The sequence below is a fragment of the Pyrus communis genome, chromosome 5 (genome assembly GCF_963583255.1).
Source record: "Pyrus communis chromosome 5, drPyrComm1.1, whole genome shotgun sequence".
NCBI classification, from domain to species: Eukaryota; Viridiplantae; Streptophyta; class Magnoliopsida; order Rosales; family Rosaceae; genus Pyrus; species Pyrus communis.
In genome coordinates this window covers 28,576,670-28,593,854 of record NC_084807.1, presented here as the reverse complement: position 1 = coordinate 28,593,854, position 17,185 = coordinate 28,576,670, and the positions used below count along the sequence as shown (strand labels likewise).

General features: G+C 36.4%; 1 pseudogene; it reads left to right on the top strand.

Moving 5' to 3' along the window:
• Positions 1–1,016: 1,016 nt before the first annotated feature.
• LOC137734562 (cyclic nucleotide-gated ion channel 1-like) lies at positions 1,017–12,918 on the top strand (annotated as a pseudogene).
• Positions 12,919–17,185: the final 4,267 nt, after the last annotated feature.

Below are 17,185 nucleotides of genomic sequence, written 5' to 3'. Positions count from 1 at the left end.
TCAATGATCGAAGATCTACAACAGGTTTGGCTGTGTTCTTAGGCAATAATCCTATCTCATGGTCCTCTAAGAAGCAACAAACAATTTCCCGTTCATCAACTGAGGCCAAGTATCGTGCTTTATCTTCTGCTGTAGCTGAGCTTGACTGGATCCAACAAATTCTCACTATCCTGCATGTTCCAATACCTGCAACTCCTGTGCTCATTTGTGATAATCTCTCTGCTATAGCACTGTCCTTCAACCCTGTCCAACATCAACGGACAAAACACATTGAAATTGATGTGCAATTAGTTTGGGAGAGAGTTGCCAAAAACAAGCTTATGGTGCAGTTTGTGTCATCCAAAGAGCAATTTGCTGACATACTAACCAAAGGGCTCAATGCTCCATTATTTTGTATTCATTGTACCAATCTCATGTTAGGATCATCCAAACATGAGATTGCGGGGGGATGATAGAGATATATTGTAAGGCTAGGATATTGCCACTTGTATGAAGATTAGAAAGTTAGTTAGGCAGTTAGTTTGTTAAGGAGGTTGAGGTGTGTATAAATACTCACATATGTACTTGCTTAATGACTAAGAAAATACACAAAAGTTTTACAGATTTCTACTTCTCTCTCTAGAACTCTCGACTCTCTCTCTCTCTCTCTCTCTCTCTCTCTATTTTTGTTGGTTAACACATATTACTAAATAAGGTAAATTACACAAAACTACACTATCTGCATGAAACATGCAGCTATTTGCTGCAGAGAATGCTACCAAACTTCGGTTTCTGCCACTCGAATGCGCTCTCTCTCTCTACTTGATCCACCTTATAAACTGAAAGCCTCCTAAACTTAGCCATTCAGGTACCATTGCTGTGAGCTTCCATGTAGCTAAACTCTCTCTCTCTCTCTCTCTCTCTCTCTCTCTCTCTCTCTCTCACAATTTCTTTTACTGTCAGGCTAGCAGGGAAAACTGAATTACTGATCATCACGGAGTGTCATAAACTCGATTGAGTGGTTATGGCCAACAGAGATGTGGAGAACCAGGCAGAGGGGTTAGTACTTCTTTACATTTAGACTGCAATAATTTTTTTTTCAAATATAACTTTGTATCAAACACTGGGACTCATAGCTGTACTGGCTTTGGCTGGTCAAAATACTTTATCGATCGTATGGGTGTAACTTGTCATTATGATCCATGCACAACCTTCACTCATATGTTGCGTTGGGGCAATTTAAGTGTTAATTAGTGAGATTCTCTCATCTCCGTCATGTCCACAAATCTCTAGACTAAAAAGTTTAATAAGTTGTAGGGAAATGAATCAATACAAGGAAATATTATTTCACATGTTATCATCCTAAGTCTAGGTTATCTCTCCCGTAAACCCCAGCCAATCCTCCTGTAAATGTCTCGATGAATATCTCCTTCATGCCAAGCAAATTGCAGATGCTCTTGCTGCCATCAATAAACCAGTGGATCCGGTGTACTTAGTCACACCCATACTCCATGGACTTGGCCCCGAATATCTTATGCTTCGCACTGTCATTATCCAGACCACACGTCTCCCCACCTTAAATGATCTTCGCGCTCATATTCTTGATTTCAAAGCTCAAGATCCTCATCTCACTAATTCCTCTACTTCATTTCATACGGCTCTTTTTACCAATCACCGACCACCAACCCCATCTCAACCCTATTCTAATCAATCCTCCAATTCATCTGGTGGAGGCCATAATAATCGGTTTAACAACAATCGAAGCAATTCTCACAGTGGCAGTAACCATTACAACGATAACTATTTTCGGAGCAAGTCATTTGTGTTTTAATATCACCTTACGCTTTCAAATGGCGAGCATTTAGTTTTCTGCATTTCGTCTGTCTGCTTATTTTTTCTCATGAACTCTCATATGCATATCCTTGTACATGACACAACCCTTATGTCAAGGCCGTCTCTGAGATTTTGGAGGCCCTGTACAAAATTTATAAAAGGGCCGACCCCTCCTTAATATAGTTCCAAAACAAACTTTAGGACTTACTGATTGTAGATTTACAAATATCATTCAATAACAAGTAAAAAGACTTACAAGCATAGCTTTCACTAAATAATCAAAAGCACTTCAAACTTAAACAATCAAATATGGAAAAAAAAAAAAAAAAAAAGAAGCTTAAAAAACACTAACTGCAAAGTTTCACTTGAATATATAACATTATTATGTAATAAATTGGAGGAAAAAAAAAATCGTTTTTTAGGGTTTTGTTATATCGGCACTTCAAATATCTCATTATGCACTTCAAATTTATAAATTTAGAAAAATATTTACACTTATAAGGAGTGCACAATTAGATTTTATGCTTATAAAAGCAATTTTTTTTTAATACATATAGTAGCATTATCATATATATATTTAGATGGCAAAATTTTTTGAGGGCCCTTCAAATTTGAGGTCCTGTGAGATTGCTCCTTTTGCTCCCCTCAACATCCCCTCTGCCTTATGTATGCTTCACAGTAAAGAAAGCTCATAACAACATCCTACCGGATCTTTTTATGTTTCTTCATGATTCTTATGGATGCAATTTGTTTTTTTTGTGTCGTTTCAAGATATGTTGCAGGACATCGCAAATCAGCGATTACAATGGCATTATATGCCCTACTAGAGGGAATGTGTGACGAAAAGGGGAAATTACTTCCCATGTGGAGTACGATATTTGTAGTGTCATGTGTGTTTGCCGTCTTACTAGATCCTCTGTTCTTGTACATTTTAAGCATTGATCAAGATAACTAGTGCTTTCAAATAGACAAAAGGCTGAGAACTACTGTTCTTGTGTTGCGATCACTCACTGATATCATTTTCGTTGTGCCTTCTATAGTTAAAGTTTACATCAGTGTTAATTTTTTAATGCAAAAAAAGGTTGAGGGCTAATGTGGCTGCAAATACCAGAATTTTTTTTTTTTTGGAGAACCAAATACCAGAAATTTGGGTAGGAAATTCAGTGTTCAATTTCTCCATCATAAATGATTTTCTAGCTCTTCTTCCCATCCCACAAGTAAGGGAAACTCAACTCTAATCTTTTTTGTGCAGCTATTCTCAACCAGCTAGATGTAATTAGGGAAATTCTAACTCCTTTTTATTTCTCTTCTCTAGCTGCTAATAGTATTTACTTTTTACCATATAAGAGGTGTTGGATACGTGGAACATAAAAAGGTTATGAATATCTTCATTCTTGGTCAATATCTACCAAGGATATATCAAATTCACCAGTTGTCCAAACAACTTCAACATACTGTTGGAATTTGGGTTAAAGTTCTATTCAATTTCGTTCTCTATGGTATCGTTTGGTATGCAGACGGGACGGGACGGAACGGAATGGGACGGGACGGGACGGGACAGGACGGAACGGAACGGAGCGGGAACAAAGATGCCCTCGGATGGAAACAAGGAGGAAGAAGAAGGAGATGGAGATGTTATAATTTTGTGTTCCACGGATGTGGAACGAGTCGTTCCAGGGGGTGAGGTGGAACGAAAATTCACCCAAAACTCGTCCCGTGAAACAGCTTGTTCCACCCGTTTTAGGCGCACCAAACGTGGGACGGAACGCCTTGTCCCACTCTGTTCTGTCCCGTCCCAAGTACCAAACGGTACCTATGTGCTTGCCATTCACCTAAGTTGCTTCGCTTGTCATTTCATTATAATGTTTTGTATGGAATATTAATAAAAAAGATTTCAAAACTTTGAATCTTAACCAAAAAAAAAAATTCTAATAATTTTATTTATTAAAAATGGCTTGAACCTTAATGAAAAAGACTACATGTTAATATAATATAAAAAACCTGGAAGAACTGTTATTAGTTAAAGACAAATAAAACAATGAAAGCATTCTTCAGGCATATTAGTTAATAGACATCATATAAAAAGATTTTAAGGAGTTTAGAATACCTTTAGTTTTATAAGCTCAGCATCTGTCGTGCATTTTCCTTCCTTTAATAACGCGAAACCCATTCTTTGCGGGAAGTTTTAACAAAAAGTCCATGGTACTGTTCACTTTAACGAAAAACCACATTTTTACACTAAAAAATCAATCCTAATACTATTCACTTTACCCTTTATTTTGTCTTTATCGTTAAAATTCAAAATTTTCATACCATTTTCATTAGTTTTACTTATTATCTATTTGTTCAATTATTTGTACTATCTCAAACTCATATGTATTAGTGAATCCTACTTCTATTAAAAAAATTGTACAATTAAAGTGCAAATAGACAGTACATAAGACAGCACTACCCACTTTTTCAGGATCAGCAGCCAATTTAGATTTAAGAATCTGGAATGCTTCTTTCTTTTGTTTGTAAATTTAAAGAAAAATACAATTTCGTAAGTTATTTATAAAGGGAGTCTTCTTGAGATAGTCCTCCAAATTTATTTTTTTACAATATGCTAGAAAGCAATAACTAAAAGTGAAAAAAACTTTAAAATTCATGCTAATTTTCAAATATCATTACATAATAAGTAAAGAAAGCTTTGGAAAAAAAAACCATCACTAACAATCAATTCAATCTTAAGAAACTAAAACCTTCAAAAAGTACATTGAAGTTTCACTTAGAGATAATTCTTCATGTTTTTTGCTGCAAAATCATCAATTAAATTGTAGTGGTAAGGGCCACTAAAATATTGTTAAACTGCTACAAAAAAAAAAATCATAAATGATATAAACCAAATATCTTAATTGATGTACCGATTTATGGTAGAATGTTTTATTTCCTCTATTTTTGCAACACTCAAAAATGATAAACCAAATATCTTGTTCGTAATTTGCTCTCTCAAAATATAAGTATGATATCATAACAGATTGATCAACGCAATAGATATAACTAGCACTGATGCCCGATGTTGCGGGTCATCAACAGTGATATCATTTTTTCAGTAGGACATGACATTTTAATTACATAATAGAAAATGATAGAAGACAGAAATTGTAAAAAGGAACAACACAACTCACCACAAAACGAAATTGCTAGGGTTTCCTCCAAACAACAGAAATCAGAAACACAAACTTACATACAGCTGTTTCAGAACATAACTGACTCAAATTCGACTTCTTGGACAATAATCTCAAACCGCTCTGCCGCTAAAGCGACAAAAATTCACCAAAAAGCCAGTCCCAACTTCGGGATCGCCGATGATAACAGAGACCAAGACCGTGAAATTTTTTCCCCGACGACTGCAAAATCAGGATAAAACGATGTAACCTAATTTTTTACCCCAAAAAAACAGAGGATCGAACTCGGAATCAAACACGGAGAAAGCGAGACGAAAACAGAGCGAAGCAAAAGCTTGCGAGAGACAAAATCAAACATAAATGGGTAAAGTGAAGAAAAACAGGCAGCAAAATGGCAAATCAAAGAAAAAACCAGGGGCATTTCCGTCCGTACACTGGTGATGAACAGTGTTATAGGGAAAACTGAGTTTTAGCATTTATGACTGGTAAATTTTATCCGCACATGGTTGCGGGAGTAAAAGTATAACCATCGACCATATTTTTAACATATAAATAACCACAGACTAAGATAAACATTAAGTAGAAAATGGAGCAAATATTTTTACAAAGCTGTCTAAGTTTATGTAACTTCCAGAAAAGACATTGTATAATTACTTGAACATAGAATATCCGATAAGAGCTCATTTTCCATCGTGTTAGCAGTAATACTTTACATGAATGAATCGGACAGACAATGACAAACTATGATATCAATAAATGAAAAAAAAAATTCAACAGTCATAATTTATATATAGGAATAATAAAAAGCCATTTGCATTAGCTCTGGATCAAGTTCAACTCAAGGCTACAAAAATTTTAAACCCGAGATTCAGATGGCATTATTCAACCCCAAAAAATCAAATAGTACATTTAACCGACTTAACACGATGGAAGGCACAAATCAAATCTAGGAAATCATACTCAACCTGCATTGCAGAAACGAACACTGTAGCTTATATACATTCTCAATGTCCTCAACAAGTCCTCTCTCCAATGGCCCTGCAATCCACAAAAGGTTTCTGAAATTAGGTTGCTTCTTACCATAGTTATTTTATTCTTCTTATTGGATGTTTCACCAAAGCATTTGATTGACAAAGGCTATTTCACAAAATGAAACAACAGGATCAACCTGCAAACTTAAGGGGTGGAAAAATTACTTTAAAAAGAAAAAACGTGAAGAGAGGATGAGGATTGGGAGCAAACAATTACCTTGACTTCTACTTCCAAATAAAGCTCTCTTAGGTCCTTCATTATTCGGACATAGCCTATAACACATTAATTTATGTTTAAAAAAAAAACCTAAAAATTAAGCACCAATTCTTTCACTTCAAATTCCATCAAAATCAAACCTCTGAAACAAAAAGTTATTGGGCTTTCTCTTGTGAGGAGGAGTTCAAAACTCACAGTTCCGCAAGATGGGCATCTGCCGTAGATTCGATTTGTCTCGGATTTCACATTCGTTTTCTGCCCTTTGCAAAAATCACAGAGCAGCCACCCTCTCCCATTGCAATCCTCGCAGAGAATCGCCACGTCGGCCTTGGAAAAAACTCGAATCAAAGCAAAAACATGTAAAAGAGCGGTGCCATACCTGTGGAGCTCGAGCATGGAAAGGCTCTGGTTCCTTGCAAAACAACAGAAAAAACGTGTACAAATCTAGCTTCACAGAGATACACAATTCTAGGGTTGGATGAACGCAGGTTTTTTTTTTTTTTATCATTTCAGGAGAGATGAAGCAAATGAAAGCAAATGGAAGCCACTGGAAGCAAATAGAAATCCTGACAAATGGAAGCAATTGGAAGCCACTGGAAGCAAATAGAAATCCTGACAAATGGAAGCATGGGAGAAAAAGTAAGGTTTCAGAACTTCTGAAGCCTCCTTCCAGGCAGAAGTGGCCAATCCTGCAATTCACCGTACAATCTCACCAAACTGAAAAACGATGAAGAGAATGAGGGACAAAACCGGATAGGAACCGTTAATGAACAGTAGCTTTTTATATCAGTTGCTTTAACACGTTGAAAAGCCGGGAAAGAACCAGTTGATGACTACTTTATTTACAACATAACCAACAACGAAAAGTCGGGAAAGAAGAGCAATGATACATAAATTTTTATTGTTTGTTGCGCCAACTCGCTTTTTTTTTAATATTTTTTCTCTGGCCACCCGCATTTTTATCACATTTTTTAATATTTTGTTTTTGTCTTTTATAAGTTTTTATTGTTTGTTGTTCCACAAACTATGTAACCGGTATAAATTGTTATTGTTTATTGTGCCATTTCACCTGGTTTGTGACGCCACAAAGGAAAAAAATTATAAAAATAATTGTTCTAGGGAAAAAATGATTAAAAAATGTGCGTGAGTTTTGAAAAGCAAAGAACCGCAGATGATGCAGAGCGGCACCAGAAAGAAGAAAGGGCAAAATGGTCAACTCATTGCACAATTCTAGAAAATGGCAAAAAATTGCTCAGCAAGCGAGGGACAAAACCGGTGGAGCATTATTAATAAACAATATCCATCCACCATTAACAGGGTTCCACCAGTTTTAGTATATAAAAGCTAGATAGTAATGTCCGCACGTTGCAACGGGATAACAAATTGACTTTCTAGCAATATATAAACTTGAGGTAGTATCAGTGTAACATTGACCGATCTAACAAAATTACCATAACACAGAAAAGAATTTTATTTGCTGTAGAAAAATTATTGTTTTGATACCTTACAAAGGTAATTTGTTCAAAAAGTTGAAGGCAAGCGGTTTTTAATCTTGAAATTCCACAGCATCCTTTGAAAAATAGTGTCCATCATTGGATGAAACTATTGTACCCCTAGAGGAGAGAAAAAAGGATAAGTTACAATCGAAATAGAGGCTTGATCGATGATGATTTCTATGATTTCAGGGGTGTGGAGGTAGTTAGAATCCGCGAGGCACCAAAAACCGACAGCGAGAGAGGGCGAGTTCGAGAACAATAGAAGAGAGGTCTGTGAGAAACCAGCGGAAACAAAGTTAAAAATCCAGAAGATGCAACCCAAATAGAGGGTGGGTCGATGATGAATGATGAACGCGTGGATCGAATGGGCAAAATAGCCATTCGACTGTACAAATGTGGAAACAGCTAGGAAAACAGAGGAAAAAGCCAGGGGCAAAATCTTCCGCCCACTGGTCATCCACAGTGACCACCCCAGTTGAGTTTCAGTATATACTAGTAATTGTGCTAGCGCATTGCCACGGGTTTTAAAAGTGTATTCATGAAATTTGCAGAAAGTTCTACAAACATGTATGTGTAGTCATCGTATTTACAGGAAGGAATAAAAATAGAGAAATAACATATGGTACAGCTTTGTATTGGTAATGGAGCAATTGTAAGAAACAATGTATTAGTAATCCAAAGGTTAAATTTGTGTTGTGGGGTGTAAAAAAATGTTGATTCAAATGTGAGTTTGTGAAGGCTGTTAAGTGTGTAAATTGACAGTTATCACGGATGAAGGTGTTTAGGTATTTAATATTTAACTAAGGGTAGAAATAATATTGTTCTTGTTAATAAGTTAAACAGCTGACAAATAATTTTATCAAAGCAAATAAAAGATGGTGCTAGAATGGTGTATCTTGAAATGAATGATGATTGGAGGCAATGCTTTACACAAAAACTGGCTATGCTGTAAAATAACAGTAAGCAGGAATAAATTTGTATGTATGAAATTGTTTTCAGAACTGGAACGTTAGGAATCAAACACTGCACGAAAGTAATAAGAAATATAAATCTAGGCTAACAATATGCTTTAGCATTTTTCTTTAGGAACCTCATATATCAGAAGTAATATTTAGCAAATAGTAATTGTATAGTTTCAATCTTATCACTAATGTAATCATGTTGGTTTCTAATCGAAAATCTTATACCGATGCATCTTTGGAAAAAAAAAAAATTTGATCTATAACTAAAGCATTGTTTAATCAAATTGAATAATAATATTGTTAATAGAAGGAGACGGTATACAAAAATGGATCAGATATGTTTAGTTCACTGTTTCTGTATAGTACAAAGGTATAAGTTGCTTAGTTATTTCAACTTGCATAATTCGGACAAACGATCATCATTTCCATTATTCCTTCTCAGAATCAACTGTTACGAATTTGTAGGTAAAGACTTTCTTGTATTGGCTTAGTCATAATACATGGCTAATGACTGTGCTGATCACTGAGGGGTTTAAAATGGATGACTAAATGCATAAACAAAAATGTTCCTACCAAAGATGTACTTGTCTCACATGCTTTAGCTAAATGAAAGAAGACTTTAAAAACAGAGGAATTGTTAAATGTGAACAGGTAGATCTGTAATGGGAACGTCTTGACTAATACTTTTAGATATTGACGTAAACCCGATCAGTAATCAGGGAAGGGATTAGTCATGTATTCTAGACCAAGTCAAAAGAAGACAGTCATTATCTACATTGAAAACCATGTGATGAAAGGATTTAAAATTTCTGAAACCTTTTGAGACTTACATTGTGGTCTGCAGTTTTTTGATCCCCAATGGAGGTTACCACGAAGGAACATCACAGAGCAGGTCCTATGGAAGCTCCTAGACAATTGGTAAAAGATCATTGCGTACAAATCTGAAAATTGAACAATTCGATCAAATAAAAAAATACAGATAGATATGTTCGTTATACAGAACCTGTGAAAATGGTGCAAGTTTCTATAATAGAACCAATGGGAGGTCAACAGTTCATCAAATACGAAAATCAAATACTGATATTGTAGTTTAATGGAAAACCTGAAAAACACAAATAGATGCTAGAACAACATTGTGACAGAGTGAATGCAGAAATGGATATATTATTTGAGATGTTTTATTTTAAATAAATGAAAAACTAATGAAAAGAAAAGTCGATTAACCAAAAAAACCCAACAATAAACAAAGCTGTTAAAACATTAGGAATAATGGAATTAAAACACGCATTAATCGATTAGTTCCCTGCTTTATTTAAATAGGAAATGGAAATCCATATACAATTACGAAGGATTGAAAGCAGGGAATACATACCCAAACCAACAGTAGCCTTCGAACTCCTGTTAAATCTCAGATTTATCAACGGAGTAAACCAAACGCAAAATCCGCTCTTAGCCGACAAAGCCTTGACAAACCCCCACAACTCAGCATAAAATCAAACTGTTAGGGTTTCGTTCAAATCAATGCAAATTCGAAATACCAACTCTCATATAAGGGTTGCAGAACTTACTTGAGTTAAATAAATTTTTTTTTACGATTATCTGAACAAAGATTGCACCCAGACCACACCAAAAATTGGTCGGAAAGCCGATGACAATTGGGGAGAAACGATTTACAGAGATGCAGAACTTGTCTCAAAACACAATTTTTCCTTAATGCATTACATATTCCTTTATTGATAAATTATTTGCTTACGAATTTGTTACTTTTGTAGATACTTAGAGCTTTTTAGCGTTTCTTTCCTATTCAACAAGACAACATGCTGGCGAAAAGCATGTGCCAAAAATAGTCCAGATCCTATTGGATGTATGAATACTTTCTAAAATACTTCAAGAAATATAACATTTTTAAACTGGCATTGCCCGTTAGATACTTCACATGGTGCCTTACCACCATTAATTTGGGAATATTTCTCGATTCCCTTAAAAGTCACTCATAGCATATAAAGTTCGGAAAGAAGTTCTTTTACTCTTTCTGGTGGGGCTTGCGAAATCTAAGGTTCCTAGTATATCCATTGACAATCAACAATTTTTAGAAAATATGCAACGAAATTTTTTTTGGGGGTCATCTAATTCTGCAACATTGTATAATATTTTGCAGTAATTTTGGGACGAATCTGACAACAAGTACGTATGTGTGGGAAAACTTGTTTGCGATTCTCATTTCTGTCGTTGGTTTGTTACTGTTTCTACATCTCATTGGAAACGTGCAGGTTGGTATGATGAATCTCTCTGTACTTTAATTAACAACAGTCTTCGAGTATGTTAAGTAATTGTTTGATTTGTAGAGAGAGACTTTTACGCAGATGCAAACTACAAAAACAGAGGAGAGGAGACAAAAAGCAGTGGAAGACGAGGAGACGAGACGGAAGAATCGGTTGAAGATGCTAGACGTAGTCAAGTGGATATATGAAAATAATTTCCCTGATGATATAAAGAACGAAATCACGAATAACATCGAGGAAACGTTGAACAAAGACAAAGATACTGATGTCCACAAGCCATTCCTTATTCTTCCCTGGCAAACCCAAAAATCGATAAAACGCTTTCTTTTCATGAAGACACTTAGAACAGTATGTTCTTCAAAACTTGACCTCTCTCCGTCTATTAATTGCATCCATTTTCACTGCAACGTTGTTCGGATGATATATGTCTGTGCGTTCGCGCGCATGTGTATAGGTAGATAAGCTTAAGGACATGAATGAAAGAGTGTTGACATTAATGTGCGACTGTCTGAGGCCAGTGACGTACAGTGAGAACAGCTTCATTTTTTGAGTGGGAGATCCACTAGATTGCATTGTGTTCATTATCGATGGGACAATGTGGACCTACAGGTCGAGTGATAGTCAAGTTGGGCAAGGAATCTCATCAATGGCCATCGAGCGCCTCGAGAAAGGTCACTTTTACGGGAAAGAGCTTTTTGATCGGCCATCAAACTATTTCACGGAACTTCCAGTCTCCAGCAAACATGTCAAAAGTCTGACAGAAGTAGAAGCATTTGTGCTATTGGCCAAGGACTTGGAAACTCTAAGCACTAGTTTGGTACTTGAAGTAATTATAAAAACATGGGTATAAAAAAAAGTTGGGAGCTTGTGTTTGGTAAACATTCAATTTCAGCTTTTTTTCACAATTTTAGGTAAAAAAAAAGCCAAAAACACAAAGCTACAAAACTCAGCTTTGAAAAACCATCTTTTTTTTCCTTGCCCAACTTCTACGCAAACTGATTTTGCAAGAGGGAGAATAGCAATCGCTGAAGCTATCTCTCTTGTTCCCCCATATCTCGAAACCCCTAGCATCAACCACACTCATTCCGACCAGGGGTTTCTGCCTTCTTCTCTCGATTTCGATCTCGCACCGTCTGATCTCGATCATACGGTCCTCGACGAGCTTCAGAAACTTCATTTGAAAGATGAGGGGGAGGATGTTGGAGAGCCTGATGAGGTGCAGAAGCTAGATTCAACAGCGAAGGTATAGGAGGATGAAGCTGGTGAGTGGCAGAAGGTGGATTTGAAGACGGAGGATGGAGCTGGTAAGCTGTAGAATGCATTTGCCATGTCGGCTAGATGAAGAAGAATGAGGAAATTAAAATAAAAAAGATGAAGAAGGAGTAGAGAAAATAAAAAGAAATAAAGACAGAAAATTGGGGGGAGGGGGGAGTGGGGGAGACTTCTACATAGATTATTAATAAATGAAGAAGGATGAAAGAAAGATAGAAGACTTATAGAGAGACTATTAATAAATAAAATAATTATTATTTTACATTTAACATCATACTCATTTTATACTCATTTTGGTCATTTCACACAGTCACAGCTGTTTTACATAAAAGTTTACCAAACATTATCATACTGCTTTTTTTCCAAAAGCACTTTTACAAAAAAGTTTACCAAACACTCTGTTGCTTTATTTCACAACTGCTTATTCTCACAGCACAGTAGAAATAGTTTTTTTTTTCTTCAAAACACAGCAATATCAAACCAGCCCTTAGTCTCCAGATTCCCAATACAGTGGGCGAAGAAGGGTTCTCAAGATGAGGAGGACATTGCAGCTTCTATGTTAGCAAAAGCATTCTGTCAAGGAAGGAGATGGCGGTACTTAGGGGGTATTTGTTGCATCGGACTATCTCGGACTGGACTAGCTTCAAGGACTAAGCTGGACTGGCTTAAATTAGACTAAGCTGGACTAACTTAGTGAAGCATTTGGTGCAGGACTAAGAAACTGGATAATAACAAATTCTAATATTATATTATTTAATATATAAATTATTAATATTTTATTATGATCTTATCTTTTTCTCCATCTTTTCCTACCATTTTTGTCCCACTCTCTCCCTCTTCTCTCAGTTCTTCGTCCCACCCTTTCCCTCTCTTTTTTCCTCCCAGACCTCTCAATTCCTGTCTCTCTCATTCCCGGTCAAACTTCTTATCGATTCCAGTCTCTATTTCTCTGTCCTCCCTCCCTCTCTAGCTATGCATTGTTCGAATGGAACCTCACGGCTCCATTTTTCCCGACGAGTTGCAGGTTTCCCGACGTGTTTTCTAGCCAACCCTCGTTGAATTGGATAAAGTTAGCACCGCCAAAAAATTCTTCACCATCCCTGGACCGAGATCTTAGCTTTGCATGCTCGAATCTGTCATGGATTCGAAGAAGCCCAAACAGGCCGAGACTTCCAGGCCATTTTATATGAAAGTTGGTTGTGAAATGGATCTGAAAGAGAGTTGGAAAGTTAATGATTGATCTAGGTAACCGGAGATGATGAGGAGTCTGTCGGGAGTGTTCGTTGAGCATGACGAGGACAAGAAAGAAAGGATATTCTTAGCTAGTCCCATGGTTATTGGAGGGGTCTCACTTAGACCTCTTAGTGAAGGGTTTTGTCCATGCGAGTCCCCTTTAGTCTTAGTAATGCTAGTCCCAGCATGGAACAAACACGGTATTGGACTAACAGCTAGTCCAGTCCAGTCCAGTCCAACTTAGTGAGGGCAAACAAACGCCCCCTTAATGTATTAGATATGTTTTTGATGAAATTGGGTTCCAACATAAAACCAACTAGCAAAATATGGGGAGTAGCACAAGATCACATAAGCACATAACAAACCTTGTCCCTCACCGATGTGAAACAACTCTCAACACGCCCCTGCACGTGTGGCGCATAGCAAACCTCGTCACCCAGTTGTTGTCCACGTGTAGGCTTGAAAATCCGCCACACGTGCGGGGGCGTGTTGAGAGTTGTCCCACATTGGTGAGGGACCAAGTTTGTTATGTGCTTATATGGTTTTGGGTTACTTCCTATATTGTCAATTAATTTTATAGTGGAACCTCAATTTCATCAGTTTTAAGAATCAACAGACATTAGCACGAGTTGTTTAAGTAATCAAGTCACTGCAAGTTTTTTATTGATGGTTTTTTAACTTAGACTCCCAATTTCAGACGATGAAATAGTCTATAGAGCCCAACCTCATCTTATGTGCGACTCCAAAGGATTTCAAATTTTCTGTTTTGAATCTTTGATTGGCCGAATTTACAATTGATAGTGAAGCGATAGTGAGGTTTGACTTGATCTTTAATTAAATAATATGGTAGTTCACTATTGTTACTACCAATAATAAGTAAAAACTATTCAAATGCTCACATGTGGGAAAAGCCAAGCAATTTTCTCTGCTAGGAACAAAAACATTAAAATAACATTAGAAAAGTGTAATGCTACACAGACTACATTGATCACATATTTGTATCACATCTTTAATAGAGAAAGCATCTACCAACACATGTATTTCTCATCTCTAGTAGAAAGATAATACAAATTTTCTACTTTATAGGCAACCAATTTTCTACGTAAAGTCAAGTCGTCAACGTATACTTGTCTACCAAGTCAAGTCGTCAATGATAAAATTAATCAAAGCATAAAAAATAATTGAAATTCCGAGATCCCCTTTGGTTTAATATTGTTGTGCCTGAGAGTGTGAGGAATGGCTGAGTACACTGGTTGTCCGAGAGGTTCTATTATTTAAGCTTTCTTTTTCTCTTAAAAAAAGAAAAGAAAAAAAAGGCCCTTGGTTCGCGTTGGATAATGATCAACGGAGTTGGGTCCTCTTCCGCGGGCAGGTTAGCGACAAGAGGAGGGAAAAGGACAGGAGGGCAACCATGGCAGTGAATTCTAAGTGATGCAGACAGTTGTGGGCAGTTGTGAAGGGGTCACAAAATTAAAATCAAATCAAATTGGTATCACAAAATGTGGCGGCCTTTTACCAAAATTGTGGTGATGAGTGTTGTCTTTGCATCAATGCGTGAGTTTGAATCTAATCAACTTTCTAATCTAACATCTAATCTAATAAATTTATAATTTGACAAAAAAATTAATATCGCTAAATTAGGTGGCATAATTGAGAGCCATCGGATGAATTTCAGTGGCTAGGATTAAAAGCCTTGTCTAATGTTGTAGGGGAAAAAACCATGCAGAGGATCCAATTCAGAAAATAATTAGTCCTGTGAGTTCCACATGTGCATGTGTCATTTTATTGGGTCGAAAAGGGGAATATATAAAAAAAGGGCAAAACCCAGCAGAGAACTACAAAGGAGGATTCCCAGCAGAGAACTACAAAGGAGGATAAAAAGCACCAGCAACAGGAAGGCTACAAACAAAGCGAAAGAAAAAGACCAAACATTGATCAAAGACGCCCTTTATTTTGAGCCATTCACAGCATTTTAAGGTTACTTCAAAGTTCATGACCATAAAAAAAAATACCCGCTAATAAGAAGATAGGACCCACAAAGTGGCTAATGATGAGGGGAGGTGGAGAGCTGGAGAGCTGGGAGTTAATCATTAACTAAAAAGTGTACCATGTTTGAATCTAACTCGGGTTCGCGTGATGGACGAGCTGGATCAAAAGAAGTTTTTTTTTTTTGTTTAAACAAAAAAAGAAGAGTTTGCCAATTTTTGTTTTATCACCAAATACTAGGTTCAACCATGTTACCACCGTCTACTTTCTCACTAGTGTTACTACCTTCATTATTGTTCTTCTTAGCAGAGTCTTGAACTTGAACAACTTTAACTGCTACATAGACAGCTTGTCGGGCCTAATAGATGGTGCTAACTCTTCTCAAAGAAACCGTACTTGACACTCACGCATCATACACATTTTGTGTGTGTTTGACCTCAACTGATTCCCCTCTTTGCAATTATAGAGACAAAAGAACCATAAAAGCTGTCATTTACCGTAATTATGTTTATGCATTCTAGTACGAGTTTGATCTCAATCAATTCTCATTACCTTAACAACTAACTATTTAAGTATGTAGCAATTTCGACGAATTTGTCGTGTTTCTTCATTTTCAATATTTTCAGTTTTATTATCCATTTATTTGTTCGTTTATTATGTGTGCTATGATATTCATCTAAACTTTAAATGAAAAAAAAAAATCCCGAACTGCTCAAATGCACTGTATTTTTTTATCATTTGCAAAATTACCTCCTGTAGTTTGCCAAAAAATCAAAAAAAAAAAAAAAAAAAATTAACTCCTGTGACCGGAAAGGGTGATGAAATTTGACAAAGTTTGATGCTTTTTAGGATTGGCATGTCACTATCTTTGATCTAAGTTTCCTTTTTTATTTTTTTATTCAGGATCACCCATCTGGATGTGGAATAAAAAAAAAATGATTATAACAGACTATGTATTGCAAGTAACGAAAAGTAATTATGACTATTTACCTTAATTAGCGTTCGATCCCCCAATCCTCGTCCCCTAATATTGAAAACCAAGTACTATCTCAGCAATTAAAAAGATGGTCTCCAGGATCCCATTATCGGCGGCGAATGAGGCGGTGGACATATTAGCACCTCTGCATGCTCCGAGGATATGAGGATTGAAAGCCAAGACCGACCACCATCTTTGTTGGCTTTTGAAGTGCTTGGACGGGACGAGGAGCACTGCGTGCTTTCGTGTGCTAATTTGATCGATTGTGATTAAACTATATATGTATATTTTTTTTATATTTAATTCTTTTTCATATAATACTAAGACAATTCTACTAAGTGTGTTGAAGACTTACCATTTACGAGATTCGGATTAAAGATCTCTTACAAGTGAAGAGGTATCACTGCCCCTAATACTGAAGATAAATGCTAAGGAGACTCTTAAAAGTGGGACTCTCTATAAACTCTCTGTCATCTCATGTTTTCACACAATGTTTTATATGGACTATCAGCCACCTTATTTTGCTTACACAATGTTTTATATTGTTGACACATAAATTAACGTTAAACTGTGAGAATAGGACAGTGAGACCATGAAATATCTCTCTTTGAGAAAATCACCTTAACATTTCTTAATCTAAATGGCTGTATATATTCAACATGGGTGCATGAGGTTGATGCACCTCATATTATGTAATTGGCCCCTCCATTTAGAGTTTAGGATTGAAAAAAAGATTTAATAGTTGTGAAAG